Here is a 9,776-nt window from a genome sequence, read left to right on the forward strand (position 1 = left end):
GTTCACTTCCCAGCACCCACATGGCAGCTCACAACTGTTTGTAACTCCAGTTCCAGGGGATCTGACACCCTCACACCAATGCACAAAAATCAAATAAATTTAAAAAGAGAAAAGAAAGAAAATGCACTCTGTGGAAAAGATGAAAACTTAACACTACTAGGATAGAAATATGATCATATAGCAAAAAAAAAAAAAAAAAAAAAAAAAATGTGTTCTTGAGAAAAGAATAGACCAGCTAGGGATGTTTAGAATGGGGAAAGTAGACTCTTAAAGGTATTTTCTCTTGCATTCATTCTCCTTTTCTCTCCCCTTCTCCCTCTCTCATTCAGTTTGCCCCTACCTCTCTCCCCCAGTATTTTTTCCTGATTTTCTTCTTTTTAAATCTTATTTACTTTTTTTCCATTTTTTCCAGTTATAACCTTTACTCTGAGTTATTTTCATTAGGACTGTTGGGTTCAAATTCTTGACCCAAATGCCTCTACTTATCCTTATCTAGCAGCTCACCTAAGCACTCCCCATTGTTCTGCTGCCTTTATTCCTTATATGGTTTTCCTGCCTGGATGCATCTCCCAACCCTCTATAACAGCTTTTCTTTCTTCAGAAAGTCTTTCCTGATATACTGTTTGTAAGGTAGTAGAGTACAATGACATTATTTTTCACTGACGCCTGTATATTCTCTTAAAGTTTGGTAGATATTTTGTTCCCCACCCCATTTCACAGCCTAGAGGAACATAATTCCTATTCCCCTTATTCATCAGCTTTACTAGCATCAAGTCCAAGGCTTTGATGTCAGATCTAGAATTGAAAAAGCTCTGTCATTTTTTTTTTTTTCCTTCTCTCTGGGTTGCTCTTGGACAAGTTTTTAAAGTTGATCAGAGTTTTCTCATCTTTGTTGGTGCTAATGACCAGCTTACCAAGTGGTTGTAAAAGCAATAAAGGAAATGAGTGTTTTTAAATACTCAGCAAGTTCCTGAGATAGAATAAGGACTGAAACATGGCTTTTGTGTTTGTAGTCTCCCTAATCATGACTACAACATCCTGATGTTTGGTATTTTCATGTGGTATCAGTCATTGCATTTGTCTATTTAAGCTCTCTTCAGGTTTAGAAACCCAGCAATTAATAGGGACATCATGTCACACCGAGATGAAGAAAACACCATCTTCCCTCAGTGGAGCTGAGAGCCTAGTGAGGGAAACAGGCCATAGTTCTAAAATGCTATGGAGAATGAAAAAAGTAGGATAGAGAAGATCTACTGGGTACAGAGAAGGGGGTGAAGTATTTCATCTGGAAAGTTTAGGAGAGGATTCATAAGAACGGTGAATGAAAATGGAATTTAATCAGGTGACACAGAAAACAGGGGCTTTCCATGCAAAGAGTACAGCATGTTCAGAAGTGAGGTGTGGAACAAGCATTGTGTCTTGTTGTCAAAATGGTGCTGGGAACCGATTTATGCAGAGTCTTCTTTGCCTTGGTAGGGAGACTGGATTGGAGGTAGTGGGCTGGCACTGAGGTACTGATGCAGAGAAGTCCCATGATCAGACTTGCATTTTAAAGATTTATTTCTGGCAGCTTTTAGAGAAATGATCAGAGTGGCAGGGAAGCCCAAAGTAGATTAGTTAAAATGCTGCTGCAGTCTCCTTAGCCAAAGATGAGGGATAGCTGAAGTTGACTGAGAGAGTGCGGGTGTGTGTGTGTGTGTGTGTGTGTGTGTGATATTGTTTTTACTTGTATCTGCTTTTTGTCTCCTCAGTTGACATTTCTGAGAGCCCTAAGAAGTTCCTCGGTTTCCTTTAAAGTCCACCAAGAAAGGGTAATAGTAGGTGACAAGGAAGGACGGAGTGTAGGCAGAAGGACACATGAGTCATGAAAGAGGGTATGAGGCGAATTTTCCCCTAGTTTCAATTCTGTCATAGTTTTTCCTTTTCAGTGGATAGGTGAATAAAAAATGTATTTGATAGTGAAAGTGTAAAATTCTGAGCCAACTTTCAGTGCTTCCGAGTAACCATTCTAACTGTGGCAGTTCACAGAGCTTGAGATAGAGTTTGGGATTCAGCTAGTATTTGAGCATCTCCCCTAATCTAGCTTTGTGATGTTTTATTCGTGAGTTCATTACAACAAAGTGATTTTATTAAAAGTAGTCCAAAGAGTTAAAAAAAAAAAATAGTCCTTTACCAGTAAAATGGTAGGTACCATATTTCAAATACAAGTGTAATTGTTCATTGCCTGCTCCAGAAACCTTAGAGTTCCTAAAGCTGGGAACTTTGTCTGGCTTGTCACAGTCTCCAGCGTCACTCTTGCTGTTTGCCATCCATGGGACTCAGTAAGTGGAGTAGTACCAAATTCTGTGTTCCTGACCTCGCTGCCAGCTGATGACTAGTTAGGAAAGACTTGCAAAGAACCAGTCATCATCTCTTCTCTGACCAGGTGTATATCCTGGCAGGGTTAGGGAGAAGACATTCCCTCTGTGTACAGATACTGCCTTGTAAAGTGAGAGGCGCCTGCTTGTACCCTTTCAAGACAATGCTACTGTAACTAGACCCATCTCATCTCTAACTTCTAGCTGAAAGGGTTGATCTATCCTTTATCCCTTTAGGAGAATCTCAGAGATTGCTGATGCCACCATAATTCATATTAAAACTTTTTTTTCTTTATATCTGCCTTAAGAATAGAGTCAGTCTGGCCTGGTGAAGCATACCTCTAATGCCAGCAATCTCAAAGCTGAGGCAAGTTCAGATCACTGCAAATTCAAGGTCAGCCTGATCAACACAGTAAGTTTCAGATTTGCCAGATTTACATAGCAAGACACAGTTGAAAAAGTGTGTGTGGGGGGCATGCATAGGGCTTCAGGGTCGGGGTAGCTAGCTGTTGTAGCTCATACCAGCTTTAATACCAGCACAAGGAGGCAGATGCAGGCAGCTGGAAGCCAGCCTTCTCTACACAGAGTTCTAGGTCATCAAGAGCTGGATAGACCCTGTCTTAACAAAAAAATAAAAACAAAAATAGAGTCATGGGTGGGCCTTTCTTTCCCCTTCTGGATATGGCCTGAAGCTTCTCTTAATGTTCTGGCCATTGGTTAAGTTGGTTCTTGCATTGTCCTTAGCCCCCACCCTCAGCCCACCCTGGGGGAAGTTATTGGATAGATCCCAACAGGCGCCAGCACAGCTTCCCGCCTCTGCAGCTGGGGTTATAAATAACCACCAAAGCTAAACAGTCAAATAACCACATTTTGAAAATTGCTTTTAAAAAAAAATCATTATGCTGCTTTAGGAGCTGTTCTTTTCTCCTGACCTCCATCCCCCCCTTTTCTGCCACTTAATTTATCTCCCTTCCCTGATCCAAGCCCTCCAGGGAAGTCTATCTGAGCACAAAGCTGTCTTATGATGAAGACATCCTTTTCCATATTTGACGGGGCCAGGGCCCTCCAGGGCTGTAGTTATAGTTACATGATGTTGTTATGGCAGCAGAGGCCTCAGGGCAACATATGTTCCTCAGTGTAATTGGGTTTTCTCTAACAGACTGTCTCTCCTTGGGTTCTCTGTGCCCAAATTCACTTATCAAGAAGACCAGGGAATTGTCATTATGGATGGCCCTTCATTTTTTGGATTCCAAGAAAGTCAAATTCCTTTTTATACTTCAGGGTGGAATGCACATAGTAATCATGGATTGAGACTTTAGATTGCAGGCATTTTCATTTATTCATCAACCAGATATTAAGCATCTGATATAAGGTAGGTATCGAGTTGGGAAGTGAGAGCATACAGCAAATAAGTCATCAGCTTGGGAGAACTGCTCACAGGAGGCAGCTTGGAGCATCACTTTCACCTGCCTGCAGTTCCCTCTGCCTTTCAGAAACTAACCCAGTATAACAACACAAGACAAGCTGCTGAGCAAAGTGAGACCTTCTAAAATTTACTGCTACTTGGAAACCACACACACACGCTTTTATGTGTATAAATACTTGATTACATGTATGTTTGTGTACCATGTTCATGTCTAATGCTCTCAGAGGTCAGAAGAGAATGTTATTGGATCCTTTGGAAATGGAGTTACAAATGGTTGTGAGTCACCCTGTAGATGTAAGAAATTGAACCCAGGTCCTCTGGGAGAACAGCTGGTGTTTTTTCTTAACTACTGAGCCATTTCTCCAGCCCTCTGAAGGGGTATGATTGATGTGGAGGGCCTAACATAAAGTGAGCAGTGTCACCCATGGGCGGGTCACCCAAAAAGTTGACCAAGGGGAGTTCTGCTTCAGTTCCTGCCTTAGCATCCCTAGAACTGTTACCTGTAAGCCAGATGAACCCTTTCCTTCCCCAATTACATTTGGTCCTGGAGTTTACCACAGCAACAAAGAAATAAACTAGAATACTTATCCTGTTCTATATTTCTCTATGGTCTTCGTAATTGAAGCTGCAACTACCATGTGACATTGTACTATAGTTCTAATGTATAATGTATCCTCATTTCCCTGGTATTAAGGGTCTTTATGTCAGAACATTGCCGTGTCTGCTTGCCCCTTTGACCCTCCTCCAGCTTTTATTGTCCCCCTTAAATGTGTCCTTTATTTCTTCCCTTGAAGATTTGTGTATAAGTGCCCATCTAAGATAGTTCCAGAATTAAAATTTTAAACTATGGTGCAAAAAATATTTGTTTTATTTGTTTAATGAGCCCAGGCCCATCTCATCCACTTCCCAAGGGATGGAATTACAGGCAAATACCACCATGTCTATTTTTATAATGTGCTACGAATCAAACCCAGCACTTTGTGCACACTAGGTAAGCACTTGTCTGCCAACTAAGCCACATCCCCAGTCCGGGAGACCCTAGGGGTGTGTGTGCGTGTGTGTGTGTGTGTGTGTGTGTGTGTGTGTGTGTGTGTGTGTGTGCGTGCGTGCGCGCGCGCGCGCCGCGCGTGCGTGCGTGCGTGTGTGTGTGTGTGTGTGTGTGTGTGATTTTTCTGTGAAATCCTATTCATTTCCAACTTCTTTAGTAGACTCTTGATTTTTAAGTTTGAATGAGAAATAGAGATGGGGCTGTGGTGGCCACATTTAATTACAGAGGACTTGTTATAAAGACAAAATTTGCTCCATAAGTATTTCTCTAGTATTATCTGCTCTCTTGTTCTCTTTGGCTTCCCAGTCATACCAGTGCTGAACTCTGTCAAATGCACATGATAGTAATGAGTGAAACTGAACAGAATGCATACATGAAATACATGAAAGCTGGGATGCAGGTTATATATTACTCTATATCATATTAAAGGTTCACCTTAAACATTCTGGTCATATCTCAGTGATGAAGAGTTTGTCTGGCATGAGGTGCTATCCCTAGGACTGGAAACAAAAAGCCGCACTTTTGTTACCCATTGTAAGAACCATGAAAATGTTTTGTTGACAACTGGTTAACCTCAAGGAAATTTAAAAAAAAAAAAAAAAACTCAATAGGCAGGGTGGCACTTTTAACCCCAGCCTTTAATCCCAGTACTTGAGAGGCAGAGATAGGTAGATCTCTGAATTAGAGGCCAACCTGGTCTACAGAAAAAGTTCCAGTACAGCCAAAGCTACAGAGAGACTATGTCTCAAAAAGTATGAATAAATTCATTAATTAAAATTAGAAGGAAAAAAATAAAAAAGACTTTGCCTTCTATGATTGATTGGTTTTTCCAGGCAGAGTTTCTCTGTAGCTTTGGAGGCTGTCCTGGAACTCACTCAGTAAACTAAGCCTTGAACTCACAGAGATCCACCTGTCTCTGCCTCCCTAGTGCTGGGACTAAAGGTATTCACCACCACTGCCTGGCCTCTCTTAATTTTAAAATAAGAGCCTTTTTATTTGTGGAAATAAACTTTCCCAGAAATGACAAGGAATGGATCCCCCTGAGTCATTTACATACATGTGTTTACCCAAACTTCCTCTGTGACTAACTGTACTTAAATGAGAATCAACTGGCTGGCTAAAATGAGAGTTGTCAGCTACCACTAGAAAAGGCATTTTCATCACTTAATGCAAACTAGCTCAAACTAGCTTGTGGTTCACACCTACTTTTTTTTTTTTTTTTTTTTTTTTGTGAGACAGGGCTTCTCTGTGACTTTGGAGGCTGTCCTGGAACTAGCTCTTGTAGTCTTGTAGATCAGGCTGGTCTTGAACTCACAGAAAACTCGCCTGCCTCTGTGTCCTGAGCGCTGGGGTTAAAGGCATGCACCACCACTGCCCGGCCCTTTTCTGCCTTTTAAAGCTTTATTTCAAGATGTTGTTTTGTCTGGGCGTTGGTGGTGCATGTCTTTAGTCCCAGCACTCGAGCAGAGGCAGGCAGATCTCTGTGAGTTCGAGGTCAGCCTGGTCTACAGAGCTAGTTCCAGGATAGGCTCTAAAGCAATACAGAGAAACCCTGTCTCGAAAAACCAAAAACAGATGTTGCTTTGTTCATTTACTTCCTTTTGATTTCTTTATTTTTAAAAAATGTATGTATGTGAGTGTTGCCATCTCTCCAGCCTGCTTTCTCAGCTTTGTACCAACTAGCTGGCTCCAGTCCAATCTTAGAGGTATGTGTGGTACTGGAGATTGAACCCAACACCACACAAATGTCAGGCAAGTACGCTGCTACTAAGTAATATATATTCTTAGCCTTTATTTATTTATTTATTTATTTATTTATTTTGCGTTTTTTTGAGACAATGTCTTACTAAATTACTCATGGCAGCTTTGAATTCCCTCCATAGTTGAAGCAGGCCTTTGAACTTGCCCTCCTGCCTCTCCCTGTGCTGTGCGTAGCCAGGATGACAGGTCTACACCATCAGGTCTATTGTGATGACATACTTATTACTCTGGAAATCTCATGAGGATGAGTGGGCATATGGTCATTTTATTACCTGCCCAGCCTTGCCAGAAGTTGTCACTACACAAAGCCACATTCTCCCAAGATAAGTCAGGATGACAGGAAGGGCTTTCCAAAGGCCAAGCGTGACCATCATGACCCTCTTAACCCATGGCTTCCATTAGGACCTCTGGGATACAATTAAGGATATGTATATACACACACTTCCCAACAAAATTGTGGCCTAAGCTCCTCAGAACAAGACTCAAGGAGCTGGGCAGAGTCAGAATTCTTATCAGGACACCTTCCCCAGTTTGGGTGAGGGAGCAAAGCTGCTGTAGGGAGGCAGGGCAGATGGAGCATTTCAGTGGGGGTGGGAGGGCACATGTGATAGAGTTATCTGAAAAGAAGGACTATAGTCTTGGGGCCGTTCCAAACATCACTGTGATGCTGATACCTCAGGCAAAGCACTCCACCCACCCTCCGCCCTGCTCTTCTATCCACATTGACAGAGGCTGACCCAATAATTAGAGGGCATCTGCTGCCACGTAGGCATTGCCACACTATGTCAGGACACTAGGAAAGTTCTTAGCAATTCAGACCATCATTGTTGCTCCTAAGGGAGGAGAAAGGAAAACAACAATAATCTGAGGAAAAGGAGCGACTTTTGACTCTTGTACAAACCTTCATTTCATGTGCCTTTCCACAATGGGAAAGGCCTGTAGCATCCTCATGGGCAGTCCTCATGCTGACTCTCCATATCCTTCTCATACAACCCTCGATCATGCTCTGTGCTACAGCATCATGGGCCTTCTGTAGTTCTCGAGGTACACTGATTCCCCTTTTCACAGGACCTTCATGTGTGCTCTTTACTTCACCTGGAACATTCTTTCCCATACTCTGCTTCATCTCTTTCCACTACTCTTCCAGATCTCAGCTCAAATGTCATTTCCTCGAGGGACCCTTCTCCAAGCCTTCTAGAATATACCACATACCACTTTTACACTCATAGCACCCTGTACTTTCTTCATAACATTTGCCTCAGGTTGTAGTTACATATTTATTTGTGTGGTATTTGGAGACTTTACCTTCTGTTTCCCAAACACATACCCAGATGGTGGCTTCCATGAGGGCAGTGTGTACTCTATTCACTTAGTCAAGTGCATGACAGCCAGCAGCATTCAATAACTACTGGGTATATAAACAAGTGGATAGAGGGAGTAAATTAACTTAGCAGTGACATCCATATAGTATTTGCATTTAAAGAATAACGCCTAATTCTGGTTATCCTGTCTGCTAAGGAAGACATATTAGAGTACAGAGAAAGCCATTCAAATAGATCAAAGTGGAGGTTACCATATGAGGCCAAATTAAAAGATTGCAAGAAGGGAGCAGTGGCTCAGCTATTAAGCATTTGCTGCTCTTGTGGAGGACCCAGATTCTTTTCCCGGCACCTACACTAGTCATCTCACAGTGACCTATACTTGCAGTTCCCCAGGATCTCGTATCCTCTTTGGTTGGCCTTTCACGAGCACTTCTACAAATGTTGTACACATAAACTCATGCAATCACACACACATACACATAAATAAGAGTTTTTAAAAAGGATTGCAGAAAGGTAGAGGCTGAGGATTTTGTTTGTTTGTTTTTGGTTTTTGTTTGTTTTTGTAATCCATGTGTATGAAATAGGTATAGATGCAGATCTGCTTACTAAATTCCAAAGGTCATTGGGAAATATTTTGAAAATCAGGGTTCAGAGTGCCTTCAAAGATGACCATCTGTATGTCCCCTAACCTAGCATAATATTTGAAGAAATGTGCATTGAACTATTTTTTGTTGTTGTTGTTGAAAAGAGATAGGCTTTGCTCTTGAATAAGGTAGTATGTAATTATTCTCTTGGAAAACTCTGGGGGCCCAAAGAAAAAAGTATGAATAGGGTTAAGAAGGGTTTCTTTACATGTATAAACAATAGCTCCACAATGGACTGTTTCGGGGACATTAGGGCTATTCAAGACCCATCCCTTGACCTTTTGAGATCATCCTTATGAAGTGCAATTACCATGCAGCACTCACAAAATGCATCTTCTTTCCACCAGCAGGAACCACATTCTGAACTACATAAATTACCCTACCCTGGGCTCTCACATGGTCTCCTTCTCAGCCTGTACACTTTGGGTATAGGCCTCGTTGATCCTTTGGGTATGTGCTTCTCTGTTTCCCACCACAGAAGAGGGAATCCCAGAAAGCAGTGTCCTTCAGTTAGAAGTCAAAATGGCTGCATCTCTCTGGGCAACCAGTGGCTGGGTCTGGTATTCCTGAGTCCACAGCAGGGATGCCATTAGCCTTGCTCCCAACATCCATGCAACCAGCATCCCTGGCATTTAGCCTACCATCCCTGGCACTTAACCTTATGGCCCCATAAGAAGGGACATTTCAAATAGCTTTTCTTGGAGCCATGGAGGGTTCAAAAGAATTCTTTCATGTTAAAAAAAAAAATAAATCCTACAAAACTAGCATTACTGAGCTGCTCACTTCACTTATTTCAAGGTTAAGGATTTGCACAGACGTCCATTAGTCTTATCCCAGCCAGTTCCACTGGTCTTATTCATCACAGAACCAGGGTCTTGGGCCCCAGGAAAAGTGAAGTCTATACCCTGTCCCAAAGTTGGCCTGAAGTCACAAGCATCAAAAAGATGAATACCTTGACTCTTGTCAGTGGGATGCTGGAGCTTTGTGGAAACTAGTCTGGAGTCTTCTCTGCTTTCCCACCTAGGCCCTCCTAGGAGCTCATAAATCACTGTGTTTTAAATACTGTCTGGAGAGTCCTACTCTACAACCCCTGCTTGGAGGCTCCCTGCCAGGCAGTGACTGCACACTAAACAGGGAGCAAAGAGAGAAAGGCAATAAAAGGGGGTACCCTTCACTTATCAACCAGAGTGGTGGCCAGTCACTATGCCTGGCAGCATT

The sequence above is a fragment of the Phodopus roborovskii genome, unplaced genomic scaffold (assembly GCF_943737965.1).
Source record: "Phodopus roborovskii unplaced genomic scaffold, PHOROB, whole genome shotgun sequence".
Taxonomy (NCBI): Eukaryota; Metazoa; Chordata; class Mammalia; order Rodentia; family Cricetidae; genus Phodopus; species Phodopus roborovskii.